Source organism: Mus pahari, chromosome 8 (genome assembly GCF_900095145.1).
Source record: "Mus pahari chromosome 8, PAHARI_EIJ_v1.1, whole genome shotgun sequence".
In the NCBI taxonomy this organism is placed as follows: Eukaryota; Metazoa; Chordata; class Mammalia; order Rodentia; family Muridae; genus Mus; species Mus pahari.
In genome coordinates, this window is record NC_034597.1 from 26,011,661 (window position 1) to 26,016,660 (window position 5,000).

Consider the following 5,000-nt stretch of genomic DNA (forward strand, 5'->3'; position numbering starts at 1 on the left):
TCTTTCTTTCTTTCTTTCAAAATGTAAAATTTACTTTTTTATTTTGTTATGTAATTTTTGCTTTTCCTGTACATTGGCTAGCCTAAGACTTGTAAAGCTCTTTCTGCCTTTGCCTTCCAAGTGCTGGGATTAAAGGTGATAGCCACTACTGCCTGGCTGTTTGAATTTGGCGCGCATAATTCTTCAGAATAGTAATTATGTAAGCATGTGACTTTAGAGTGTGCTTTTACTTTAGTCTTATTCTCTCACATGCTAGTGGTTTATATTCTGTAGATTTCTTTAAAATAATTTTTTAAAAAAATGTATATACTTTATGTGTATGAGTGTTTTGCCTGCATGTATATTTGTGCACTGTATACTTACACAAATGCACTGTATGCCTTGCTCCTGTTGAGGCCAGAGAGGACATAGGATATGGAACTAGAGTTGCAGACCTGTTGTGAGCTGCTATATGGATGCTAGTAATCAAATGTGGGTCTTCAGGAAGAGCAGCCTGTATATTCTTTACCTATGAGCTATCTTTCCACACCCAATGTTGCCAAATAATTTATATGTTCAGCATGATCCTAATCTCAAGGGAATGTTATTTAAATTTTTTTTTGTTGTTGTTTGTTTTTTTTTGTTTTTGAGACAGGGTTTCTCTGTATAGCCCTGGCTGTCCTGGAACTCACTTTGTAGACCAAGCTGGCTTCGAACTCAGAAATCCGGCTGCCTCTGCCTCCCAAGTGCTGGGATTAAAGGTGTGCGCCATCACACCCAGCTGTTATTTAAAATTATCATCTTGAGCTTTAAAATAGATCCTAATGTAAATTTAAGTGGGTAGCATACTTTTCTTTGAGTCCCTAATTTTTGTTTATGTAGACATCCTCCGCATTGTTGGCTTCTTTTTCTCCCTTTCTTCCCCTTCTCTTTTTTCTGTTGCTAATAAGGCACTATACCTAGACACACAAAGTTACTATGTATTGCAGCTCTTTGAACATTATTCAGATGGACTTATGCTGGTAGAGTTACATTACTTTGTTCATGAAATCCTTGTAGATAAGACTGGGTGAAATATAGCCAGCTCACTGTTTCTGTCATTACTATAGTCTTGAGTTGATTTTGTTAAAACCCAAAAATCATACTATAAAAATGGTGGGAATCTTTCCCTCCCTCCCCCAGCATATACACTTTTAGAGGCCTGCTCAGTGAAAAAGAGCAAAATGGTCTTATTCTTTGCTATTCAGGAAGGAACTTTACTTAAGGGGAAAAAAAAGATTTATTTTTATGTGAATGTGTGTCTGTTAGATTCCCTGAAACTAGAGTTACAGACAGTTGTGAGCTGCCAAGTGGGTGTTGGGAGTTGAACCCAGGTCCTCTAGAAGAACAGTCAGTTTTCTTAATTGCTGAGCTGTCAGTCAGATCTCTACTTTCTTATCATTTATAATTGTAATTCAGTGAATTGGTCTGCAAAATCACACTCTTGAGATTGTCCTCATATAAAAACCTTGTATTTATGTTTTCATTGACACTGTCACTGAAGTACAGTTGACCTACATAGGTTGATCATGGGCTTTTTTAAATTTTTTATTTTATTTTTTTGGTTTTTGGAAACAGAGTTTCTCTGTGTAGCCCTGGCTGTCCTGGAACTCATTCTATAACCAGGCTGGCCTCGAACTCAGATATCTGCCTGCCTCTGCCTCCCAAGTGCTGGGATTAATGATGTGTATCACCACTTTCTGGCTGGCTTATTATTATTATTTTTAACTGTACTAAATTTCTTCATGTAAAATTTTTGTTTGTTGCATGTATTCCTAGAGAAGTAAATTTAAGAACGAACATAGGATGTTGTAAGGTGGCTCTTCTGAAACATGCTTACCTGGTTGTAGCTCTTCAGAATGTTAGCATATTCATGTGAGCTGTCCACTCCTTGTTCTAGGTATTCTTTAGAGAACAAACAGAAGGCAGAAATTGTCTAACAAGGGGTACATTAAGAAAAGTGCTGGCACATGCCTTTAATCCCAGCACTTGGGAGGCAGATGCAGGCGGATTTCTGAGTTCGAGGCCAGCCTGGTCTCACACAGAATACAAAATGTTTTTTGCTTTGTTTTTGAGAAAGTTCATTTAGCCCAGGCTTGACTTGAACTCTATGTAGGAGAGAGACTAATCTTGACTAATCCTTGCTCCTTTGTCTCCTGAGTGTTAAGATTACAGGCATGCTAACTTAAAAATGAATGAATGAATGAATGAATGAATGAGTCCTCCTGCTTCTTATTATAGAACATTTCAGTGTCAGCATTCGCTTTGCTGGTCTGAGTCCCTGTAAGACAGATTCCTTTTTTATACCTTAAGGTGATGGACTTGGGGAGCCCAGCACTAAAATAGCTATTAGTAATATTTAGTACTTAAAATAATAATTAGTGTTTTGCCTGATCTTACAGTGTGTTAGTTAAGAATCTTGTATTTCCCTGTTGTTTTGTTCTATGGAGAATTAGCCTTCTTAACCCAAAGATTATTACCTTATTACCTAGAGTTAGTCCCTGCACCTACATGGCAACTCACAACTGTCTGTAATTCACACATATGGTTCACATGTCTATAAGAAGCATAAACACCAACTCATAAAAAATTTAAAAAAAAAGTAAAAATCAGTAGAATTTTTGCACTTTGAAATACCTTTCTCTGTCTTTGACTTTATTTCAATTCTAGCAATGGAATCGGGGCCCTTATGCATGCTGGGTAGGTGCACTACCAGCCACACTTACACAGGACACAGATTTACACCAAAAGCATGGAATTGTGTCCTGGACTCTGAGTGTACTTGAGGTATTAGAAGTTGCTCAAATAAAGGATTTTATAATGAACAAGGATAAAACTTGTGTAGTGCTTTTCTGAGATAACATGAATAAAGAGGCTAGTTTTTAGAATTTGTTAAATCTATTGTGTGCACATGTGAGCCAGAAAACCTGATCAAGTCATTGCATGAGTTCATAAATTATTTAGGTATAAGAATGAATCATTAATTAATGTAAATCTAGTTTATAAGATTAAGTCTTTAAAGAGTAATGAGAGCAGGAATATTTGGCCATTCTTGAAGAAGGTTTTTGTGCAAGTACTCTATTTTGTATGTGTAGCATAAAAAATAGGAAGATTGTCAGGCAGTGGTGGCCCATGCCTTTAATCCCAGCACTTTGGAGGCAGAGGTAGTGGATTTCTGGGTTTGAGCCCAGCCTGGTCTACAGAGTGAGTACCAGGGTAGTCAAGGATACACAGAGAACCCCAGTCTGGAAAAATAAAAACAAACAAACAAACAAACAAACAAACAAACAAACAAACAAACAGTGTTTGGGTGCTGGAGAGATGGCTCCTCGGTTAAGAGCACTGACTGCTCTTCCAGAGGTCCTGAGTTCAATTCCCAGCAGCCACATGGTGGCTCATAACCATCTATAACGGGATCGGATGCCCTCTTCTGGTGTGTCTGAAGACAGCTACAGTATACTCATAAATAAACCTTTTTTAAAAAAATCGGGAGATTACCATCATAAACAGAATCATTAATCAGATCAGAGACTTGAGGGTTAGAGTGAGGACATTTAGCATCACATCTTTGAAGGATAAAAATGGTGTTTCTCTTCTGTCTTGTCATTCTTTTTTGAAATCAGTTTCCTTTTGAAAATAAAGTTTCATTTTTTTCTTTATGCAAATATAGTCCTATGCATTTGAATTTGCAGGTTTAACTATTCTGGCTTTGAAATTCAGAATGTTAAAACTGAAAGACTTTTTTCATAATTTTAAGTAAATTGGTTTACTAATACAATAGCCTGTATTAAAATTCAAGACAGTTTATGATCTATGCACATTCAGTATGAATGCTTTTATATAATTTTGGTATGGAATTCACAAATGTTAGTACACTGAGCTTCTTTAGACTATTGTGTCTTGTGAAGGTGTTGTTCATGTCTGCTTTTATACAATTTGAACAATTTTCAGTGTTACAGTGTATAATTGGTTCTAGTGGGTTCACTCACATGAGTCTGGAACTTCTTAAGAAGCCTGTCTTAAACTGCCTGATCCCTATTGTTGGAAAGTTATGAAGCAAGAATGACTAGTGCCAGGAATAAAGTTTTGGTAATGAATATGCTGAATTAAATATATTAAATCCTAGATTTACTTTCTTTTCTTTTTCTTTCTTATTTTTTATTTTTATTTTTTCTGGTTTGGGTTTTGGTTTTTCAAGATGGTTTCTGTGTGTAGCCCTGACTGTATGGAACTTGCTTAGTAGACTTTACCTGTCTTTGTCTCCTGAATGGGATTAAAGGTGTGCACCAACACATCCATTCTATACTAAGCTTTCAAAACATTTACTTAAAAAAAAAACAAAACTCATTTACTTAGTGTGTGTGTGTGTCTGTGTGTGTGTGTGTGTGTGTGAGAGAGAGAGAGAGAGAGAGACAGAGACAGAGAATGAGAATGAATATGTAGGCACATACATGAAGGGGGCATATGTGGAGGCAGAAGGTCTCTTGTTCCTGCTACTGCTGTACCACTTACTCTAGGTTAGCTTATTACAAGCTCTGGGCAGTTTTTGTTGTTTTAAAGAATCATTTTATTTACTTTTTGTGAGTACATTGTTGCTGTCTTCAGACACCCCAGAAGAGGCCATCAAATCCATTACAGATGGTTGTGAGCCACCATGTAGTTGCTGGGAATTGAACTCAAGACCTGGAAGAGCAGTCAGTGATCTTAACCACTAAGCCATCTCTCCAGCCATGGGCAGTTCTTCTATAGAAATAAATAGCAGTACTCCAGATACATATTTGCCAGATGTAGTTTTTTATGTGGGTTGTCTGAGACTTAACTCAAGTTGTCAGACTGGTACTACTAGAACTTGTATTCAATGAGATATTTCTTCATCCCCAAGAAAGTACTCCCCCCCCCCCCCCCGCAAAAAATGGTTTGCAATGCTGAAGTTTGTTACCATTATTTTTAGGAAGTAGATTCCCATTAAGTGCTGATTTGTT

At 37.0% G+C, this 5,000-nt stretch overlaps 1 protein-coding gene across 3 annotated transcripts in view; it reads left to right on the forward strand.

Annotated features, from left to right (window-relative positions):
• Positions 1-5,000, forward strand: part of Wapl (WAPL cohesin release factor) — a 66,230-nt gene that overhangs the window by 34,812 nt on the left and 26,418 nt on the right. The gene's annotated exons all lie outside the window — the stretch shown is intronic.